Below are 24,543 nucleotides of genomic sequence, written 5' to 3' on the forward strand. Positions count from 1 at the left end.
TTTGTGGTAAAAGCAGAAACGCATCTTAAGGGATAAACAACCACGTAGCCCTACCAAAGCATGGAAATAATTTTTTCGATTTTAAATAAGTAGAAGTTTAAGGGACTAATAAATATTGATTTTGGTCTTTCTGGTAGATCAAGTTATTTTTACTTCCTACAGAAGCAGATTTTTAGGAAGAGGGGCTTAGGTCTTAAATTGTTTTTAATTTCATTTTTTTTCTTTTGCTTTGCTTTGTTGTTCTGTACAGCATCTAGTGTGTTTTGATATGCTGTTAGTTATACTATTAGATGAAAAAAAAATCAGTATTTAAATGTGATTTGAATTTTTCCTAAGGTCAAGCTGTAGGTCAAGACTGGATGCCAGTCCATGAACTTTCTCTTAATTTTGTCTACTCAAGGCATTTGAAAAAGCTGTAGGTCACGACTGGATGCCAGTCCATGAACTTTCTCTTAATTTTGTCTACTCAAGGCATTTGAAAAACAAGTTCTTGGGGTTCCTGGGTGGCTCAGTTGGTTTAGTCCCTACTTTCAGCTTAGGTCATGACCCTGGGGTCCCGGGATCGAGCCCCATGTCAGGCTCCCTGCTCAGTGGGGAGTCTGCTCTCTCTCTCTCTCTCTCTCAAGTAGATAAATAAAATCTTTCAAAAAAAAAAGAAAAGAAAAATATATTCTTTTAGATACTGAGGAAGTGGGGTACAAAAGTAGTGGTTTGATATGAACCCATCTCTGTCCCAGGAGAAAAATAACAAAAATTGAATGCTTGGTTACTAAGGTATCAGTGGTGTTATTCCTGCATGTCGGAGATGGTTCATCCATTTACACTTTTGTTGGTCCCACAGCTCAGCCTCTGTGATCACCAACACATCATTCTCCCCTCCTAATAGAACTCAGTAGTCTGGGTGCTCAATTAATCCTTGGCTGCTTGGGGGAGTTGCCAATGAGTGGAATTTCTGCCAATGATCTGTAACACCCTTTTCAACAAACATTAATTGAATGACATTTCTTTTTTCCTCAAACCATCCATCTGTCCTTTCTTATGCAACATTTGAGTTTTAAAAGGGTAGAAGGCAAGCTTTCTTTTGGTCACACGTTTGACTTAAGAAGATAATCTCTGAATTAAAAAATATGACCTACTACAGCCTTTTAAATAAGTCTAGAAGATTCACCAGCCTGAAGCAACATGTTAAATATAAAACTCATTAGATCCAGCCTTCTTTTTCTGTTTGCTCATTAAAACTTCCTGCTCCCATGAAGGAAGTTGGTAAATGGCTCAATTCAATGTTGCTATGATCATTTGGGGGTACAAGTGGGAATGGGACAGGTAAGAAGAAAAACAGTGAGGAATTTTTTAAAAACTAGTCATTTAATTTGCAGGTAAACAAATCTAGGACCCAGTTTTCTTGCGTTTTATGTTAACTTTCGATTGTTTTAAAATATCAAAAAGTATCTCACCTATAAGAGTGCTGTTAAGTAAAGCAGAGGACATACATCAACTTGTCTGTGTGGTCATGTTGCTTGGATATTAAAATGAGCTTTTTAAAAAACGGGACTAGAATCTATTTCCCAACAAGTTGAAAGGTTTCTATAATTACACTAATAATTTTGGGGTATCATATTAATGAGGATAGGGAGATGTAGACCTTGACATTGGCATGTTTAGTTACATTCACTATGAAAAAATGTTGTTTACCCCTCGAGAATTTCTTAAGAAAAAGAAAAATCAATCTCCATCAATGAGCAATATTTTTCTCCCCAAGGGATATTGATTTGAACATTGACTTCACAATGGGTGAGTTATTTCCCTCAGACCCCCTGTTATGAATTGTTAGGTGACATGTCTTTTATGAGCCAATAAACCTGCTGTTTCTAGTATAGTAATCTTGTCGGGGAGATTCCAACTTCTGAGTTGTGACTGGTTTGGAATATTTCGGCTTTTGTGTGTTTGCGATAAGTATTTCTATGGGATGTAGTCCAAGTTTAAAAAGCAATATCTCTCATCTTTCTTCCTTTTTTAAATGGAATATAGCTTTTTTCGATCATTCTGAGGGAAAATCAGGTGTCAGTGAATAATTCTCTTTTTTGCTTGCTCCTCAACTGCATGTCCTCTCAGCTTGTGCATAGCCCCGTGACTCATGTGTAGTCATAGAAATGTCTTCACGATTCCTTTTTCTCTCTTTATGTAATGGTACAATATTGGTATGTTTAATTTTGAAAATAAACCAGATTCTCAATTTACCAGAGAAACCAGTATGTAGAGGAACATTGTGGTGAATGGAAGCAGGGGAAAGGATAGGTGGGGTCAAATTTTTGTTAACATGAACGCTCATTCTTCAATTTATCTGTTAGGATTTGTGTATAATGTATTTTCTTAATGAGCTTCTTAAAAGGTGAATTTAGAATTTATATTAGATCGCCTTTGAGTTTATTCATCCATCCATTTATTCTTGAACAAATATTAATTTACACCCGTATCATGTGCCAGACACCGTGCTCTGCATTGACAATAATGATAAGTAAGACCCATCTGAGGCAGTCACAGTGTGGTTGAGAAGACATTAGGTCTGATAGTTATGAATACATGTTGACACAAAATACTTTAGGAGCCTCTAGACTTAGCTTCATGGAAGCTGGGAGTATCAAGGAAGCCTTCAGGGAGAAGGTGAGCATAAGCCTAGTTAATTAATCAGGCCACGGGCTTAGGAGAGGAACAGAAGTGCGGGTCCCTGTTGCATAGTGAGAGAAATCTTAAGCAAATCACTGTACCTCTCTGAGCCTTAGTTTCCTTGTCTGCCAACTGGGCATAATCACACTTGCCTAATGAGATTGTTGTAGAGATTAAATGAGAATGCATGGAAAGGCCTCAATACTGTGTACAAAGTAGGCACTCCATAAACGTTTGCTGCAGAGGTATAGTAAAGTGACATTATAGCACACCCTAATATCAATCCAACAAATATTTATTGGGCACTGACCCGGTGTCATGTCCTGGATGAGACACCAACAGCGTCAGGAGACACCATGAGGATGGAGTGAGGGATAGGAATGACAGGCAGCTCGTGTAGGGATGGGGGAGACACACTGCTTCTGTGCTTGGCAAGCCAGAGGAGGTCTCTTACTGTGGAGTTCAGAGTGCCAGAGGAGGCCTGGTGGATGAAGAGGCAGCCAAAGTTTGTCCTGCTAGACCAGGAAGGGCCTGATGTAGCCATGATGGCCTCAACACAGGAAAGAGACAAGCAGAACTTGTTCATTTGTGATTTCTCAGTTTCCTTTAGGTTTTCCATGGGTAGTCATTGCCCTTCTGTAGCTAGATTACAATTTCTTAGGAAACCCCCACCCCCCAAGATTCTCACCTGTTTGCTGTTGCCAGTTATAATGTGGTGCCTCTGGTATATGCCCAACAAACATGGCTAGATCTTTATACTTGCCTCTTCTCCACATGCTGAAATATTCCAGTTGGTTCTTACGCCCAGTCAGTTTCAGAATGCTCAGATTTAAAGGCTTGCTTTTGTGCTTATTAAAGAGATTCATGAATTGGGAATTGTGATCATGTCACTGCCTAAAACTCTTCATATTGCTCTTAGGATAAAGTCCAAAATCCTGAATGTGCCTGACAAGACTTTGCATAATCTGGCTCCTGTCCTGGGCTCCTGCCTCATCTCCTGGAACTGCCCATCCTCCCAGAATCTTTTGATCTTTTAGTGCCACTAACGCCCTTATACGTATGTTGCTGCTGTGTGTGCAAGCTCTCCCCAAACCGCTCCTCCAGACGAGCTCCTTTCTTTCGGGTCCCACTTCAAAGTCCTTTGTGCAGGAAAGGCCTCCCTCATTTCTTAGGTTAGACACTGGAAGAATACAGGCTCACATCACGTAAAGTTTTCTTTTATTCTGCTTACCACAAGTGAAATTAATTATTTGAATGTAAGCCTTATTCATCCAACAGATATCCTCTGAGATCTTAATGTGGCCTACATGTTGGGACTACCACACAGGAAGACAGAGTCTCTGCCCATGGAGCTCGTGAGTGAGGCAGTGAGCAAGAAGCAAATATAGGGATGCCTGGGTGGCTCAGCAGTTAAGCATCTGCCGTTGGCTCAGGGTGTGATCACGCATTCCTAGGATCGAGTCCCACGTCAAGCTCCCTGCATAGGGCCTGCTTCTCCCTCTGCCTGTGTCTCTGCCTCTCTCTTTCTCTCTCTCATAAATAAGTGTCCCCCATGAATAAGTAAATAAAATCTCTTTTTAAAAAAAGAAGGAAATATAGATGCGATATAATGTCAGACAGTGAGAAAGACTCGGGACAGTAGTTAAACTGGGTAAGGGGACAGAGAGAGCTGAAGATAAGTTGGGAATGATAAGAGGGAAAGCCTTTGGTTGTTTCATTCGCGGAGAATTCCGATGCCCAACACAATGCCCCGCATCTACAAAAGTACCTGACAAATATTTGCTGAATGAAAATCATGTTGGTTCAAGTAGATCTGAAGGAGCAAAGGGTTGAATAAGGCTAATCCAGTTATGCCTGCTTCTCCCCAAGTTCCCTGACTGTATCCAGGACAATGTCTGCCTGTGTGTTCACCCCACATTCTGTAGGAATCCACGTCAAACCTAAGTCCCTGTTAGAGTTGACTATAATCACACCTTTTGTGTGGTAGCGTCGCACATTTTCTTCTTAATTGCCCTGGGCAAAAAGGCAACTGGTTGGTGAATGAAATATTTATGCTTTGAAGAATTGATGTTCTAATCAGTTCTATTTATACCAATGATCAACCATTTCTCAGTGAGGAGGAGGAGAAATTTTTTCTGTGATCTCTGTGCGTCGAAGTGACTAATGAAGTCAATCTGGGCTTGGCAGATTTTGCCACAACTTGGACAGACGTAGCCCTCATGATGTTGTGTTGCTTCTCAGCTTGCTGGTGCTCTGGTTCCCATTGCAATGATCTCATATTTTGGCATCTTCCTTTCAAAGTCTTATCTTCCCATTTTGCATGATGGCTCAGGCTTAAGGCACCACCTACCACTTTTCTTTCAACCAACCTTGTCTTCATAACAAATATTCTGAAGACCAAACATACCCTATTAGTTTTATTGTGTTTCAATTTTGGTGGAATGGGGAAAGAGGGAAGTTCATGCTCTCACAATTTTCTTCTTTAGTCTGAATGTGAGAATTGGACATTGGGGCTCTGTGTGAATTGAGATTCAGACAAATCGGGTCCATTCTCTAGTCTTGGTTAAAAACAGTTTGCACAGCATGAAGGAGATGAGCAATAGGAATGGTTCCCATTCTCTTCTGTGGATCCTAGCACACCTTTCCTATTGGGCTGTCACCTGGCCCCACTTCTCCCATGAAGCAGTGTCTTTCCCTGCCCTGGGGGGCCCCTTTCTGGTTCTGCACTTTTATAGGAGTCTATTGCTTTGTTCACACCAGTCTTTGGACAGAAAAAAAACCAATCAAAGTCCATACTCTAAGTTCATTTTGGCTCTAATCCCCACTATTTTGTCTGTCCCACCCCTTTCTCTCTTGTGTATCACACTGTTTATCTTCACAACCAGATCCCAGACTCCCCAACAGAAAATCACATAGTTTCTATCTACCCTTAACCAGCTCCCTCAACCACCTTGTGCACTAATCAGAGGTCTTCCAATCATTGCTGCTCAGGGTTTTGGGTAAGAAAAAGATCAGAAAGAAACGGAATATATTTCCAGCTTCACACTCTTTCCTTCACTCTTACCAGTTTGTAATTATATATTTACTTATCTTTTTACATATTGACTGCTCTCCCTTCCCTCAAGCTATAAGCCTCATAAAGGCTGGAAAATGTGTCTGCTTTGTTGACCAAGGTATGCCTGATGCTGGCCAGAGTAAACATGTTTAATGAATCTCTGTGGAATATAGGAGTGAATATAGAGAAGAAGGAGCTCATTCAGGGTGGATTTTCATTTACCCTAAAGAAGTGAAATGAAAGCAAACTTTGGTGGTTTTGTTTAACTGTGGGCGAATTGGTATGGACCGAGAAATTCAATTAACTGTATTCATCAATTTTTGTTTCTGGGCTAGAATCATGAGACTAAAACTCCAGAATTCTTGGTTCTACCTCTTTTGTGGCATTAAAAAACAAAAACAAAAAAACAAAAACAAAAAAACAACCCCCCAAGCCCAAACCTTGGCATATTACACCACCCAGATTTTTTTTCTTTGTCTCCAAGAAGGCTCAGCTGAACGGTAGATTCCTCACCCAGCGCAACAATCACAAACTCCGAAAACCTCAGCTGCCCCAGATGATGTCACAAAACCCTTAAGAATGCTCACTGCTGAGTTGGGCACAGGTCCAGCAAACACAATTCTTCCTGCCAGTTATTCAGGGTCTTTGACAGATTAGGTGGTCTTTTTTCTTCTTCTGCTGCGTCTTTTTTTTCCAACCTCTTAAAAGGCAGTTCAGTTTACCTCTAAGCAAGACATTAGCTCTGGCTGCCCCAAATAACATTTTAATTGAAGTCTCAGTCCAAACAAATGCCCAGCCTCTTTATTAACCCCAACAGTGTAATTTTTCAACCTAAGACTGATTCAGGGGCAAACTGTCTCACCGAGGCTGCCACGCAATGGGACATGGCAGTTTTCCTCAACCAGTCTCTTTTCTGACCTTGATTTGAACCTTAATCTCTTCTAACGATGTTTTCTTTATTAGCGTCTCACAGCCGTGGCACAAGACTAATTTTCCTGGTTTTAGACTATCAGTTTACAGAGGGATTTCATTCCCCTTTTTGCCCCACAAAGTAACCAAGATTTCACGGACCTCTTTGGGAAAAGGAAGGTAATATCTATTCTTCACATTTGTTATGGTTTATTGGTTGGTTGTTTTTTTTTTTTTTTTTTTAGATATAGTCATTTAAGTGGCTGCTTTGCAAGGCGTTCTGTAGAATTTTAGATTGTATTTTTGATGTACATTAAAGTTTAGGTACAAAGAAGTCATACCCTGAATCGTCAGAAAACCCCCAAAAAGAAACAAAACTCCTTTAAATGATTTCAAAAGAGTTTTCATCAATAGCCTGATCCACACTCATAAAGGTGAAAACTAAGGCTATTATCTGAATAATTCAGGCAAAAACAATATGTTTTTATTAGAGACCTCTAATCTTTTGGGGGAGATCTGAATTATCCAGATAATTGCTGCAATTCCTTCCTTCATTTTTATGCTTAAACATAATCAATGAGTAATGACAGGGAAAATCATTTTTCTTCATTGTACCTCCCCATTTTTTTGACATTGGTAAAATGATCCAAATTAAAAAGAAAAAAATGCACATACTTTTCAATAACAGTGAAAAAATGTGTTCTCTATTTAGAGTATACCTTAATATAGCAGAACTATGTAGGTAGAAAAACAGTGCTTATGATCATGTGCTCAATTAGATTTATTATAGGTTTTTGTACTTTTTGGCATTAGCATGAAAGCATATTGGTTATTATTTTTTATAACCTAATTGGAGGCTTTGTATCTAGTTACCCCTCTGTTCTCAGCTTAATACAATAGTTTGTTGATTGCAAAAATTACATTTCTGTGACTTTAAAGTCCTAGAACTAGGATTGCCATTGAAAGTTGAGGATTCAGTCTGGTGTTTGGAGGGCAGGGACCATGTGCCCTCTGGGTGTGAGGAGGTAGGCAGCTGGGAACAATTGTCTGTCCCCTGCGGTGTTCAGTGGCATTAGCAGCATGTTGGCATGATAAACTTTGCCTTCATTTCACTGGCTCAAACAATTAGTGGGATTGAATCAGAGTTCTCCTAGATCATAGTTTATTATATGTTATTAAATTCCATTATTCAAGAAGTTGCTGCTATGATTATAAAACTTCCCAACATATCCTGCAAAGCCCTCATCTCCATTCCTGGTGCATTTCCTTTTACATTTATCTTTTGCTTCTCTGATAGACAAGTTTTTTTTTTTCTTTTTCTTTCCCCTTGGTGCTTATTTAAAGAGCTAAGAGCTAATTTGAAAATACATCTACGAAAGGACAACAGAAATGAGATGTGAAAAAAAACTGGACGAAGATTCTTAATTAGTCCATTATTTGACACGCACGATTTAACATGGTATGCTAGCATTGTGCATTCCCCAAAAGAACAAGGCTCTTTTTTTTTTATCCCAAACTTTAACTCCCTCTCATTCATTATATCCCTTCTTGTCACTTTCCATTAGCTGATCATGACATCCTTTGCTGGAAGGGCGAGCAAGCAGATTACTTCCAAACTGGTGTAAGTGACACTCAAAAGACTGGCCTAAAGGGGCTTCTGTGGCAGCAACAAGCTCCTCAGCCCCTGGAGTTGGAGAATGTCATTTCAATAATATATTGGAGTCCGTTGTCACATCATTTCTGTAGCAACTTGGCAACTTCCCAGAAGTGGCAGGAATGGGTCTTCTACTGTGATAGAATCTGATGTTATCACGGTCACTGATGAGAGCAGTAATTTGTTAGTATAGTATAATAATATAATTAATAATTATTATTATAGTATATACTATATATACTATATACCGTGTAATAATAATACTATATATACTATATACTATGTAATAATTATTAGTAATAGTAAGTATACTGAATAATAAAAATTCATATTATTATTATGAACTGAGCCAATCTAATCCTTCTAGCTAGTGTCTTGCATTTTACAGATGAGGAAACTGAGGACCAAAGTAGTTAAATAAATTGTCCATGGTCACACAGCTGGTAAGTAGCAGCGCTAGGGTTTTAATCGAGGTCTGGCTGACTCCAAGCTATGCCTCTTTTTGTTAATGCAAGTTATGCATAACACACCAACTTTTAGGAGACTTCACCTAATTTTATTGCAACTGAGAAATAACCCGTCATCAGGCACTTCTGAGCAGAGGTGGGGATAACTGAAAAAGGTAGTCAGGGATCCAACACAGGGGAACAAACAATGCCAAGGGAAGAAGTGCAGAATCTGACGCTCTGATCAGGTCAGCTCTGGGGGAGTGAACCATTCCCAGCTCATCATCCCTGCCTCCGTTCCCCCAGCCCACAAGCCCTCCTCTACTTTCAAAGGTCCAACCTCAGGAATCATCCTCAACCCTGGAAGGGCATCCACCTGGGAAGACCTGGATGGTTGCAGACAAAAGGTGTATCCTATTCATCCACAGCAATGAAATCTGATCTGAACAGCCCTGGGACCAGTCCTGGCTGCCACTCAGACCCTCCTGCTGGCTTCTGGCCTCTCAAGCTCCTCTGTTCGTGAGAAAACAAGTCTTCATTAACCAAATTTTACCTTCTTTGCTTCACATGAAGCACGTTTTAGCTTCTTTGCCCAGCAACCTTTGAAATATTTTGATTCTAGAGAACAGGGAAATACAGAGCAATCCATTAAGTACAAGTGACCTGCTTTTCTACTCCCAGGAGAAAATTCAAAGTCCCATGATATCTATCTTTTAGGTTTAGGCTACACATATATGCTGGGCTGTAAAACATGGTGGTTATAGGATAAACTCTGAAGTCGGACCACCCAGCTTTAAGTGTAGACGCCCCCACCAACAGTGTGACCTAACCTCTCTGGATCCGAGTTTTCTCACGTGTCAAGTACCTCCGTCAGAGAGCTGTTGTGACAATGATCTAATGTGCATGAAGTAGCTGGCCCATGGGAATCACGTCCTGCATCTAGTTATCGTTCCGTATGTGCTGGTCAGTGTTCTCGTCTTAACTGCTGTTTTTGATGATGCTCCAGACTCCTTGATTCCAAGCCTGTATTTAAGTTCATCCTCAGCCATGCTTCTGTCCCTTCTCAGTCCGTGGGGCGTGATCAGCTTCCCACTTACACCTCACTGGTGATTTTCCAGGTCTCAGTTCCTGTCCATTTAACCATAACTCTTAAGTAAGTGCCTCCAGCATCTTCTTTCCACGCCTGTGTGATGGATGCATTTCTGCCTGGATGCCCTGCTCGCCCTGCCTGAAACCGAGGCAAAGCCAGAGTGCAGCCCTCCTTGTTCTCAGTCGGCTGGACGTCCTTGAAGTGAGTGCTGGTGGAGGCAGTATCACAAGGGTGTGATCATAAAGACAGCAGCAGTGTCACCCCACAATTTTGGGACCTCTGGAATGTTAATGAAAAAACTAGCCTCCCGATATACAGATGTATACAGTACCACAGCGAGTGCATTTGTTTAAATCATTTTAAATGTAAAAGAAATAATGATTTAAAAAGTCTTTTTAAAAAGCCCTCTGTCGTCAAAGCCACCTTCCCAATGATCTTTGTACCTCGGAGAAGGGGGAAAATTGTACATATGTATGTGTATTTTAACTGGGGGGAGTGTGTGTGCTGGGAGAGTGGATGGCCAATGGCAGGAATGGGGAAGAGGGAATTATATTTAATGAAACTGGGAGTTCACATGGACCTTTCAGACTTAAAAAAAAAAAATGTTGGTTTTACATGCCAAAGTCTTGAAAGGGACTTGACGGCTCACGGCTTTGGTGTATTTTTCCAGATGGCAGATGCCATTTTGTGTTTTGCATAAACTGACTAAATTTGCTTGCTCTTTGTACTTATTTCAGAGGCAACCATTCTTTGCTTTCAATAGGACAGAAGAGCTCCTTGGCACTGGAACCCTCCTGGTCTGGTGAGGGAGGGATGAGGGATGCTCTGAGGACACACAGCCATCATCCAAAACTTCCTGCGTTTGGAGCAAGGCAAGAGGTTGGACCAGAGCTTTGGATCCACGTTGCCTGAAGGATGGTTCAGACTGTGTGAGCGAGTCACAGAAGGTGAGCTATGCGAAGAACTTTCAAAAGTTATCTTTCCTGCCTGTTCTTATCTCCACGGAGGCAAATAGGTTCATGGCACTCTTATTTCAAGTCCTCTACATCTTACTAATTGCTGGTTGTGCGATCCTGAAACTTAATCCCTCTGTACTTCAGTTTCTGAAAAAAAAATTAGGATGATAGGAATAAATAACACTCATCTCTTAGGATTGTTATGAGATTCCATGAGTTAATCCACGTAAAGGATTTAGAACAGTGCCTGGCATCTAGCAAGTGTTCAAGAAATGTTGGTAATTATTATTTTTATGATTCATTTCTGTGGAAATTTGCATGTTTTCCCCTTATTTTCTGAGGATCGACCTGCCCGACTCCCGTTGTCATCATGCCAACTCTTTGGGTTGTTTTTATGGAAATAGACTGATAATAGAGTGGTTCAGCTGTCGGCTTTGCAGAACAGAATCAAGCTGAAGTTCTTGAAGTAACGATCAGTAGCTACATCTCAAGAGTGATTTAGTGTCTCCATGCCTCAGTTTCTCCATCTATAAAATAGGGATAATAATAACCATACCTGCTTCACAGCATTTTTGGGAAGAGTAAATGTGACAGTGCTTGCACAATATCTGGCAAGGATGTAAAGCATGTCAGTATTGTTATTATTTTTGCTGCCCCAAATATACTGAATAGTGCTCTTATACTCAAAAGTACCCCTAGGAGCTTGTCAGGGCTCCAGGCCTCTAGCTTCATGTCAGCTACCTCACCAGAAAAGAGAGCAAACACAGAAATAGAAAGATGCTGTGAGGCCATGGCTTTACTGGGACTCTTTGCCAAATAATGACACAGAATTGACAGAGTTGAGTCTTGCTCAACATGGATGCCAATTAAAGTTAGAAAACTCAGATTTCTGAGCAGACCAATCCCCACTCATTACATTGGGGATTATTCCAAAGGACAGGAACTATTGGAATAGGAATTGTGGCCTTATTTTTCAGTCCTACACCCCCCAAAATACAGCATACAGTCAGGGAGCCTATGAGGGAGCAATAGTTATCCGGGCTGGTCACCTCTCATGGAGGAATCTGGCATTTGCACATCATAAATATTTAAATTTCGCATTTTCAAAAACTGCTTATATTTTCCCCTTCAAACTGAAAATGGATAAAAGTTGCATCCACGAGTGATAGAGGCCCCTCTCTGATCGTGTTATCGAACAGTTGAAAACTGTCTATATCACATTCATCATTTTCATCCAGCGGTGATGAGTAGTCTCTATTAATAACTGAACAAAGAGGAAAAAAAGGAACTCTAGAAACTCTCACCCCAAAGCCAACACAAAACCTGAAAAAACCCCGAAGAACTTAGAACAAGGGAATGGGAAAAGGGGACACCTGGGTGGCTCAGTAGTTGAGTGGCTGCCTTTGGCTCAGGGCGTGATCCTGGGGTCCTGGAATTGAGTCCTGCATCCGGCTCCCTGCGGAGAGCCTGCTTCCCCTTCTGTCTACGTCTCTGCCTCTCTCTGTGTGTCTCTCATGAATAAATAAATACAATCTTTCCCAAAAAGGAAGTAGGAAAAGCATCACACACCTTGCAGGTACCTTGTTTGCTCTGTTAGATCTTTCTGACCCCCCTTTCCTCTGCTGAGTTACTTCCCACAGTGAGAATAAGATGAGAATAAGACTTGAGTCAGGAGAAAAGGCACAGTGATGACTTCTTTCTCAGTTTGGACAAGATGACAGCCCCAACTTTTTCTCCTGACCTCGTGCTTAGAAATTTCTCAGGGAGTGGAATGCTACGGATTTGTTATCTTTAGCAGTAAACTAAGAAGGGAAAGTAAGAGCAAACAAAAGACGAAAGAGAAAAAGCACATGTCAAAAGAGAAAGGGAAGAGATGTTGGAAAGAGCACCAAGCTTGATTACTAGTGTGGGGTAAATATATGGCAGGAGGAAAAAGAAAGGAACTTCAGGGTACCTTGACAGAGGTGTCTTGCAGGCCAGTGAGGATGCATCTTCTCCTTCTACCCTGGGATGCGAATGCTAAGCAGGAGACTACATTTCCCAGCCTCTCTTGCAGTGATGGGGGGGGGGGGCTGGCAGGTGACTAGTTCTCATCAGAGGACCAGGAGCTGAATTGAAGAGATGTGTGTCATGTTGGGGCTCAGTTATGACTGCACGTAGCCTGTTCTCTCTCTGTCTCTGTCCATCTTCTGGCTAGAAAATGCCTTGATGTCATCACTGCATAGAAGACATAAAGTCATTACCTGGAAGGAACGTGAATTCCTGAATCACTCCTTGGAGAAGGGCAGCCCAGAACAGCTGCCCGACCAGGACTGTCCACATGAGACTGTTTCTGAGTGAAAAATAAATGTTCATTTGTTAAGCCCCTGAGTTTTGGGGAATTGCTTGTCTTATCCACAGACATTACTTACTTTGACTGTTATAGAAATTGATAGCAGAAGGGAGCTCTAGAAGCAGTTACTTTTTCTTCTCACCTTCGCTTAAAAGGCAGTCAATTATTTCCTGATACCCTCTTCTTCTTCTATTATTGTCCAAAGCAGCCAATAATAACCAACACGTGCTACTTTTCACCTCTAAGCTCTAGAGTCACATGGTCTGATTTTCAAGTTACTGAAAGCAGCAGTTTTGCCAAGTATTTTTCCACTGCATGATATGGATCTCCAGCCATCCAGGGGAATGTATCTGCTTTTTGCCACTTGACCACGGAGTCAATGCCACATATTTTAGGGTTCTTTTGCAGGACACCGTACTGGTACTAAGTATAATAGTCGAGTTTAGTCAGAAAAATATAAGCCTCTTCTGGCAGATGCAATGTAATGTGTTCACCAAAGGAACTATTTTCTATGGACACACGGGAAGATCATAATCCCCTCTCCTCTGCAATTTAATTGAGGCCATAGGACCAATTCTTTGTAACGAAGTGTAAACAGAAGTATTGTACTCACCTTTGATCCAGGGAGGTAAGAGTACATGTATGTTTTCTTTCGCCCCCTCTTCCATGGAGATCTTGAAGGACTCATGTTCCAGATGGTAGCCAGAAGATAGAAACCACTCAGCCCATGACCTGAACAAGAAATGATCTGTATTTTGTTATACTAGCCAGGGTTTGAGGGTTGTTTATTACTGAAACATACGCATTCACATTCTGAAATACTCAGAGTATTTCATCAGGGAGGAATTCTGTGTAAGGAATTAGAAAATTATAAAACCAGAATCACTGGGAGAGCCAGGGAATGAAGAGGAAGGGTGCTCTTGCTAACTTTCGGGATAGGTGAAAGTGAAGGCTCACCAGGACATCAAGTTGCCACCGATGATCTCAGCTGCCTGCAGCACCGATGGGGGTGAGGCTAGGAGGATGCTCGGAAGCTGACACATAACCCCAGGTCTGCTTTCTGCCAATGCCCACACACCTGCTTGTAGCTACTGATAAGGAAAAATGGCTTTTTCCTTCCACTTTCCGATGATTACAAGAGCATCTCTCAGTGGCACGTGGTACCAAGAACCCCACTGCCAAAAGAACCTGGGAATTTGGTTGTCAGGCTTTCAGCCCTTATGGGACAGAAGGGAGCTTAGAAGGACAAAGATGGTACTTACTGAGTCTCGATGAAAGATGTCAGGCACAAATGCTTCTTGTATTTCCCATAGGAAACCCAAATGGTCATCCCTCCATAACTCATTTCCTTTTGATTCTTGAGGACAGATCTTGATCAATTCTTTATTCCCGGGTACCAGACATTACCAGGAAAAAACCCAGAAACTTGTGAATTGATTTGGATGGAATGACAACAGAATCAATAGCAAATAAGAAAGTTGTCCCCATGTATTTAAGTTAGATTTCAAGGGTCCTGTTCATGGAATCTGATGATTCTCTCTAATGGCTGCCCTAGTTTCTTCCCCAGCTGAAGCGATTCTCCTTCCTCGTCTACTCATAGTGACCATGTAGTGCTGCTACTAGTGACAAGTGACAACCTTGAGTTCGGGTCCTGTCCACACAGCCAAAAAGAGGAGGATTTTATAATGATCTGGGTTATTGGATCCATAGAGACTGCCAATAATGTGTGTGTGTGTGTGTGTGTGTATAATGCAGTTTAAAACAAACATATATACATCAAATTGGTTGTGTAGAGTTAGTCAAAGTGTTTCTATATTTTATTCATTCAGCTCTGAGCATGGCTTTTGTGCTTTGGCAGAGCTGGGATCTCTTTGAGAAAATGGGGCTTATGAGTTCACATAGGGGCAGAGTGGGGAGTATTGTGTAAGTGAGGAGGGGATGAGGGAGACTCGGGTGTTAGAAAGGACCTGTTCAGCCAGAAGAAAAGGATACTCAGGAAAGGGAGGGCCAGACCCTGGTGTGGTTTCATCTAGAAAAGGCACAAAGTTAAAACCCCGTGGAAGATTAAAGACATCCTCTTGATATTTATTTTCCTCATCAAAAAAAGGTAAGACTATTGTGCCTATGGTAAAAATAATAGTAGAATGACTCAGACTTATTTACAACCATCAAAGAAATGAAAGATATGGATCATGTCACTAATTAATCTTATTATCATTATAAAGTGGTGACCATATCCAGCTGAAATGTTGTGTGCATAATAGCACAATTATGGGGGATGTGATGATGTAACAGTTGCCAGTGCCCAGTATTTAGCCTCTCTTTTCCATTCCCACCCACCCTGATCTATGTCTATATTTAGTTGTTTTACACAGTGTACCTGGACCAAAGTCTATTTTACAAAATTAAAAGAATAGAGAGAAGTTAGTCTTCATAGAAAAACCAAGCTCCATAAAATCTATTTCCCTTGGTTACCCATGTTCCTTCTTGGTAAATGTATTTTCTCCTACTTTGCACCTAGAATCATGGATGGAACACAATCATGAGTTTATTTTGTGTAAAGGGAAGTAGAGCATTGAGCAATCATCTAATGAATGCAGTCAAGATGGTTAGTGAATCTGGAAAATTCCACTCTCAAAAAAATTTACTTTCTCTACTCTGTAGCAGATTTCCTCTTGGCCTTAATTATCCACAGAGTTGTCCAATTTTCTGATAGTCTTTACCATTGTTGACATCACCTTAATAATTTATTTAATGGATTTCATTGGGTTCATTTGGGAACCCTTTATTCTAAGTGGCTGCTTTTATAAATTATTCAATAAGCATTGAACACTATTCCAGTTATCTGTTGCTGCGTAATAAACGACTCCAAAGCCTAGTGGCTTAATGCAACAATTTATTATTATCACTCTTGGTTCTTAAGGTCGATGGCTTCTGCTGCTCTTACTTGAGTCCCTCATATGGTTGCAGTTCTATGGTAGCTGAGGCTGGAGCCAGTGAAAGGTTTCCTTATTCATATGTCTGGTGTGGGACTAGTCAGGAATCTTTTTCTCTTCACATAGTTAGCTTGGGCTCCCTCAGAGCCTGTTGCTCTCTTGGTAATCAGCCTTCCTGCATGGTGACCAGCTTCCCCCAGTGCAAATGCTCTAAAATCCACATACAAGTTGCAAAGCCTCTTAAGGCCTAGCCTTAGAAGTCATATAGGTCAGTTCTTCTACGTTTTGTTTCTCAAAGCAGTCACCAGCCAACCCAGATTCCAGGAGTTGGAGAAATAGAGTCCCTCTCACAGTAGGGGGATGGCTTGTGCATTTGAGGAAGGACAGAAATGATGGCGGCCATTGTAATGACAAGCTATTGAAAGTACCTACCATGTGACAGGCACTATGATAACGTGCCTGGGGAAACATGTTGAATTAAACAGGTATGGTCTCTGCCCTTGTGGAGATTAAAATCCATCTTAACTTTAGTGTTGACTTGACAGTTTTCACAATCCACTGCTGAGCTAGATAAATCTCAAAAACAAGTATATTTGGCTATTAAACTGGTAAGCGGTAATATGATAATTTGTGGTCTAGTCATTTTGACTTCTTCAATAACCACATTGAATGAAATTTGTGATTATCTGATCCATAGCTTGTGTGATCCATTTGATGAGCTGATCGGTGCATGCATTCTCTAAAACACCTAAGCAAAACTGGGATGCCATCTGTTGCTTAACACATTGAGTTCCTGCTGTGAATGGAGGCTAAAACTAACTTTTTAAACTTGTGGTGGGGAGTATCTAAGACACCGAAAAGGCAGATTTCTGCCCCTGGTGAGCTTCCATTCCTTTTGACCATGAGTAGGTGGAGCAAGCTGTGGCCATTACAAAGGAAAATGTGGAACCCAGAAAATGCAGGAGAAACGAGACAGGCGGTGTCTTTCCATCTCCCTCTGGAGAATTCTCTTTTGGAGAGAGATAATAGACTATTCACCTCAGTTTTCTTCCCTCCTATGTCATTAAAGGAAGGTGATTTAGGTTCGGTAAGTAAAAGGAGATTTCAGGACAGGAATGTTGACAGAAGAATTGGTGGTGCTCAGCAATCCTCAGGTCTTATCGTTTTTGGCATAGTTTAGGTCCATTTCACGGTAACAGCTCTGAGGGGCTGGGGGAGGGGGCTCATGATGACACAAGAGATCCCTTGACATTTCAGAAACAAAGGTCAAAGCCTGAAAAGGTCCCAAAGCAGGCAGAAATTCCTGCACACGCTTGTCAATTCCCTGCCATGAAGCTGGTATCATATTATGCCGCCTTAGACTACATCTGTGCATCTATGTTATCTCACCTGCCATGAAAGGACATTACAGGGGATATTTTAGGTAAAACAACAACAATAATAATACATACTTTGCCTTAATTGCATAGATATTTTGAGCAAAACTAATTTTTGGCTTAAGTGCCATATAACAAGGCTCCTCCACTAACTTTGACTTTGTGACTCGTACTTCATCAGATCAGATACTTTTCTCACACTACTGAATCTTGTGTCCCTTGGGTATCATTTGCTAAATTAAACTTCTTTCCATTTTTCATGCTAGTTTATTTATCTGTCTGAAATGCCTGTCCCTACGCCTCTGGAAATTCGTAATAAATTTTAATTATACCTTTCTCTTCATTTGGCCAGTGCATATTTATTTCAAGTGTTTTGGGCTATGTTGTTGTTATGCGCCTGCTGATAGATGTATCGCTTTAAAACTTTTTGTGGGCACCTGATTTGCCCACCTTCTTATCAGATGTTAAACTGAATGGCAGGAGCTTCCTTATATACAGAAGTATATGCACATGGGTATGTGTCATATATGCATCCATACATGCAGAGGGCACAACATGCTCCATGCTCTACTTTCTTTCTGTTAAAATCAAGCAGACTATTTTGTAATTACCTGATGAATTGGATCAATACATATGTGTAGTGGGATTATTCTGAGTTTTAAAGTACCTCAACTACATATTCACAAGGATGAAAATAATCTAAATTATTGCTCATCTTTTCTCTGGGGAAATTCTTTTCAGGAATTCATGATAAACCAAAGTACTTCAGCTATGTGAGTACCTGTGATTGATTATTTGTGGCAAACATGATATTTTTTCTTGAATTATGGAAGTCTTACTCTTCAACTGAGGCTACCAAGCCTTTGACGTTTCATGTCAGCCTTATGGGAGTTTATCAAGGTTTTAAAAAATTGTAGAGGACTATGAGCATGACTTGGACGACTTAAACTCTTCCTTTATAATGTATAGCTATCTCCCTGCTCTGGCTCCTAAATGACATACAATATTTATTTATTTATTAGAGAGAGAGAGAGAGAGAGAGAGAGAGAGAGAGAGAGACAAAGACACAGGCAGAGGGAGAATGCCTGTCTCCATGCAGAGAGCCCGATGCAGGACCTGATCCTGGGACTCCAGGATCATGCACTGAGCTGAAGGCAGATGCTCAACTACTGAGCCATGCAGGCATCCCAGTGACATACAGTTTAAGTAGAAACTTGTGCTTGGCCTCAGGAAAAATCTCCTAGCATGTGTCATCACCACTCTTCCCTTTTCTAACCAATTTGCTGTCCCTAAAACCTTTTCATATTACAAAGTTTGATGCTGCCACAGCCTATGTGCTAGGTCAGGGGCACTGCAAGTTGTCTGATTTTAAGGTCACCAAGAAGTATTTTCTATCCTTCAAAAATCATAAATTATCTTGACATCCCTGATATTACAGTAACATGAAATAAACCTTTCTTCTCCTAATTAGGCTTATACTGAAAATGCAAATCCTGCTGGAAGCATTCATATAATGATGGGTCCTCATTCACATAAGATGATCATGACTGATGGCAGATCTTTTTTTGAAAACAGGTTTTGATTAGGGCAAAGTAATGATTGAGTTTGGGACAGCAGTAGGTCACTGCATTCTTAAAGCAGCTTGTTCAGAAGTAGAATATTGATACCCCATGGAGAATCCAAAATGATCCCTCAATGTGCAGAAAGGAGCTATTAAGTCTTCTGTTTATTTTAAAATTTTCATCTTAGGGGGGACTTGGATGGCATAGTGGTTGAGCATCTGCCTTTGGCTCAGGGTGTGATCCCAGGATCTCCCACGGGGAGCTTGCTTCTCCCTCTGTCTATATCTCTGCCTCTCCTCAGTGTCTCTCATGAATAAATAAATAAATAAAATCTTTTTTTAAAAGATATATGTATCTTATATATATATAAGCTCACGGCCCAACATGGGGCTTGAACTCATGACCCTGAGATAGAGAGTTGCATGCTCTACCAACTGAGTCAGCCAGGTACCCCAGGGTTTGTATATTTTTGATGCACACAATAAAGTAATACACATGTAATTTATAAGTAAAAACACACAAGTTGCATATACCTTAAGTATTTTTACTGATAGAACTGTGTGATCTGAAAGCTTAGCATCCATTGCTTATGCAGGGTAAATGTGGGTAAGGTTATTGTGAATCTACATGGAAGAACAGGAAATAGTTACAGAACAGTGTTTGCAACCTCAGAATCCTCACTGCAGTTATTAGTGATTTCAGTTATTGGATCAATAGGGAGTTTACTAACTCTCAACCTGACGCCAGTCCCTTTTAAGATGTCAAGAAATTGCTCAATTTTAGGATGTTGACCAAAGAAAGTAGATTTTAATCATGCTTTTTTTCCCTCCTATTTTGTTTTCTCAAGGGTCTCATGGGAACAGAAAGTTTTGAGAGAGTTTACTGTTTGTGCAAGATGACTGGTTGGGTAAAGAAGTCCAAAGTTTATGATCTGCAGAACAAATAAAACCTGGGCAAAGGTAACTGAAACGAATGTCTCCCATCTTGTCCCTTCAGCCTGTCTAAGGGGATGTTTGCGCCAATGATTGCATAACTGAGAATCTAATCTGTGTGTGTCAAATGGAGAGGAGGCACATTTTAGACTCCTACTGGTTAAAAATAGTCACTGCCAGTTATTCTTCTTGGTTTGATAGGCAATTGAATTGTGGTGTCTATATAGAAAGCATATGAAATATCTATTTGTTGATGAGATTATTTCTAAATATCCAGGTGTTGCTTGTCAGACAGCATCAGAGTAGCTAAAAATTCTAAAAAATTAGAGTTTTTTTTTTCTCCTTCTCCTAAAGTAGACACTGCAGAGCTCTTGGGAAATACTAAAGTAAGTTTACCAGTTCATGGCTACTCTGGACTTTTGTGGTGGTGATGATTAATGACATCAAGGACCATTGGCTTGTTCTTGTGATTACTCCACAGTAATTATAAGTATTCAGACTGGATGACTTCCAGTCTAAAAGACTAGACAACTAGTCTTTTAGAAGATAACTTCCAATGCATAAATGTTGATGGGACAGTGGAAAGTTACTGAGTGGTTGAGGTTAAGAACTTACTATTGGAGAAAAAAAACAATGCTTTGGGTCTCAGAGATCCTTACTTATGAGATATTGACTGAAGCATTTCTCTTTAGTTTGACTTTTTTGTTGTTGTTGCTTTTGTTGAAACTTGAAGTTTTTTAAGCCAAGTAAAGAGGCATTTTATTTATTTATTTATTTATTTATTTATTTATTTATTATTATTTTTATTTTTTTATTAAATTTTTTTAAATTTTTATTTATTTATGATAGTCACAGAGAGAGAAAGAGAGAGAGGCAGAGGCAGAAGCAGGCTCCATGCACCGGGAGCCCGATGTGGGATTCGATCCCGGGTCTCCAGGATCGCGCCCTGGGCCAAAGGCAGGCGCCAAACCGCTGCACCACCCAGGGATCCCTAAAGAGGCATTTTATATAAAACAGTCACGAATTGTGATAAGGAATGATCCAGAAGCCCTTTTTGGATAGAAGCTAAATAAATTAAAGAGGTGACCTCTAATTTTAAAATTAGGTACTGGAGAATTTTATAAACTTTTTACAAGCATATTTATCATTCAAGAATTACTTTCTCAAAGAAATGTTTAAGGAGGAGATTAAACATGAAGAACAAACCAATCACAGTGAGATCCTCTGCCTAAATTTTGGATGGCTGAAGAAATCCTAATTGATTTGATAATGTGTTGCATGAAACCCCCACACAGAATTGTCTCTGCCTATGTATGGTATACTGGTAGTTAAAACTAGTTAGTGTCCAGATTATCTGAATAACCGTAAGTTTGTGGTTATAATTGTTTAAAAAGAAAAACCCTATAATTTTCCAGTGTGGAAAAGACAAATTCCAATTTCTAAACCTAAGCCTTGCTATGACCTATTGTTTGGAATTTCACTCATGACCAACTATTCACATGGAAAAACTAATTACAGTATAAATTTAGCTTAGACATTTGGAGGTACTTCTGTAGACTGAGACACTGGGCTGAGTGGTAAATGGGTTGGTAGTTTCTGGACTCTTCCAAAGTCCAGAGTAGACAATTATCTTTTTGAGGCTATAAGTTTGTCATTTCTCCCCCTGGAAATAATGACCTTTGGAGGGTCCATCAACTCTAGGATTTTGTCAGCTATCCATCCAGGGCTTACAACATCAAGTGTGTGAAATTATCTGTTCTGCCTTTAAGAGGAACTACTTTCTGAGAAGCATTGGTGACTGGGGATAGGTGTATACTGAGATAATGTGAGTTGCAGGAGTGGAGATGATGGAACGGTTCATGATTCAAAAATAGGCTTTGATTACTGGGCATTTACCCCAAGGATTAAAATGTAGTGATCCAAAGGGGCACCTGCACCCCAATGGTTATAGCAGCAATGTCCACAATAGCCAAACTATGGTAAGAGCCTAGATGTCCATTGACAGAAGAATGGATAAAGAAGATGTGGTATATATATATGTGTGTGTATATATATAACAGAATACTACTCAGCCATCAAAAAATGAAATTTTGCCATTTGCAATGACATGGAGGGAACTAAAGGATATTAGTGTAATAAATCAATATGAGAAAGACAATTATCATTTGATCTCACTCAGATGTGGAATTTAAGAAACAAAATAGAGGATCATAGGGGAAGGGAGGGAAAGATAAAACAAGATGAAATCAGAGAAGAGACAAACCATAAGAGACTTTTAATCAAAGGAAACAAACTGAGGATTGCTGGAGGGGGTGGGTGGCCGGGGGATGGGGCAACTGGATAATGGGCATTAAGGAGGGCATGTGATGTGATGAGCACTGGGTGTTATATAACACTGACCTCTAGCTCTGAAACCAATACTACATTATATGTTAATTAATTGAATTTAAATCAAATTCAAAAAACAAAAACATAGGCTTTGAAACCCATGAAGCCTATTAGATGGGTCAATGAATAATAATATAAACAGTGTGGAAAAACCCAAGAACGTAAAGGCATTTGATGAAGAAGATGACAGAATGGAAGAGAAAAAAAAAAAAGAAAGAAAGAAAGAAAGAAAGGGAGAGCCAGAAGGACAGAGAGGGACAGGGACCAGAGGGCCTGAGCCCGAGCATGGCGGAGGCGCACGGCTGGCGGGCTGCACACTCAGAGGGCCTGGTTTTCCAATCTGGCACTGGGCTTGATGAGTCTGTTTATTCAGCTATGGTATCAGACGTTCCCTTTTCCTGCCCGAAGAAGTCCCCTTTGAAGAACTGCTCTGCTGGGGAGTAGCTTCCCCTTGGACGGTGACTCCTGTTTGCAGACCTAAAGGGAAAGAACTGGAAAGGCCACGAGAATGTTCTTTAAAGCGATATTCCAGCGCCACGTGAGGGGAGGATGAAATGGCAGTAAAAGATTTATTTCCCGGTTGAGGTATTTTTTTCCCCTCTCAAGTGAATGTAGCACTGAACAAAGGTGTCACATGAATGCGACAGGGGTCAGATGTTCTTGGGGACCTCCGGGTCTGTGTAGTGGGGTGGGAGAGAGCACTGTGCGGAGCGGGAGCCCTTCCAGCTTCTGTAGGCCCGGAGAGAGTGGGGGGCACACCTGCTGGAGTCGAGAGAGAGTCGGAGCGAATTCAATAGGCCCCGACACCTAGTCTTGCAAGTCTGTCTCTGCAAAGGAATCGCTGGTGGTGACTTAATCAGAGCACCGGCCTATACTTTCAAAGCCGAGCGGCAGAGAGAACTTGAGTGAATTGGGAGACAATATTCATTACCAAATTGGGTAAATCAGAGGTCAAAAATTTCACTTGGGGGCTTTACTATTAATTTCTTACAGCTCAGCGGCACTTTTTACTTTTCAAAGAAGTTTTTCATCTAGCCCTCACATTAACCCTGTGAAGTAGCTCATGTTGATGTCAGGATCCTGATTTTTTTCTCTTTGGAAAAAGGATGGGGCCAAAGAAAGGGAGATGGTTCCCTAGCTCATCACTGACAGGGGCAGGACGACAACCCAGGTCTCCTGACTCCGGGACCAGGTCTCTTTTCTCTGTGTTCTTGCGACCTATACAAAGTGACGATGGGAGTTTCAGAAAAAAGGAAGGTGACATTCTCCATCTCCTCCCAGGCATGTAGAAAGTTGCTGTGACTTTGAAGCCACTGCTTTGCTGTGCCCAAATTCTCTCTCCGGGACTGGCCTTAGGGAGGAGATTCAAAGTAAAACCTTCAGAGGGGGAAGTCTCATTCTAGTCACTGTGGCTGCCCATGCCTCTGGTGGATTTGTTCAATCTTTGCCTGAACCACATAAAACAGGAGCTCTCCAGAATGAAAAGGGTTCTTTGTTCCATCTCTGAGATGAACCCTTTGAGTAAGAGATGCCACTTCACGGTGAGGCCTGGCTTTTCCAGGAGAGGGGATGGGACCCACATTCTCTTCTTGATTCTTGGCTGAGACTCGATGGCTCACATTGACTCTGGGGCCTGGAGGTAAGGTTCGTGCAAAAGGGAACTCGGGGCACCAGCAGTGCTTGCTTGAGGGGTCAGAGTGAACCAGAATTTCCTTCCAGGGAATACAGATTTATGTATGTCAGGGCTCCAGGGAGAAACTCAAAAGAGGTCTTACCTACTTGCTGCCTTTTCTGCTTTGACACACAGAGCCTTCTATTTTATCTATTTCTGGATGGTTGTCTTCTTTCTACATGTAGATCTGCAGTCGCCCAACATTAAGCTCTATCTTGTCATTATTTGTGTCCTCTAAGACTTCCTAGGGTTTAAAGTATCTGATGAATGAATGGGAAGCCATTTTCAGCCAAGTGCTTATTCCAGGCTCTCTCGGCCTATAGTTCAAATCCAAATCACCAGGGAAATAGGCATGTGTACTTTGAAATAAGTCTCAAGATGAATCTCATGTGCACTGAAGTTTGAGGATTATTGTTTTATCCCTTTTCTCCTTAGCTCGGACCCCTCTTGGTAATAGAACAACGCTATATGCACAGTCTCAGATTTGTGTGATGTTTTCTGATTCACAAGGCTTTTTTCACACATTGGTCTAATTAAATACTAACGTGATGGGGCTAATTTAACAACAGCC

The 24,543-nt window shown here is 40.9% G+C and overlaps 1 long non-coding RNA gene across 13 annotated transcripts in view; it reads left to right on the forward strand.

Moving 5' to 3' along the window:
- The window catches only part of LOC129505869 (uncharacterized), a 143,404-nt gene that overhangs the window by 5,716 nt on the left and 113,145 nt on the right, over positions 1-24,543 (forward strand). For 8 of the 13 annotated variants that reach the window (XR_008663613.1, XR_008663617.1, XR_008663619.1 and 5 more), the window contains exons 2-6: positions 7,973-8,087; positions 8,194-8,249; positions 9,062-10,019; positions 10,582-10,765; positions 19,828-19,939. This is a non-coding gene — a long non-coding RNA (uncharacterized LOC129505869). Of the gene's footprint in view, positions 1-191; positions 6,809-7,972; positions 10,020-10,581; positions 10,766-19,827; positions 19,940-24,543 lie in introns of those variants that run through there. The other 5 variants (XR_008663618.1, XR_008663625.1, XR_008663614.1 and 2 more) reach the window with 5 other exon arrangements.

Source organism: Nyctereutes procyonoides, unplaced genomic scaffold (assembly GCF_905146905.1).
Source record: "Nyctereutes procyonoides isolate TBG_1078 unplaced genomic scaffold, NYPRO_anot_genome, whole genome shotgun sequence".
NCBI classification, from domain to species: domain Eukaryota; kingdom Metazoa; phylum Chordata; class Mammalia; order Carnivora; family Canidae; genus Nyctereutes; species Nyctereutes procyonoides.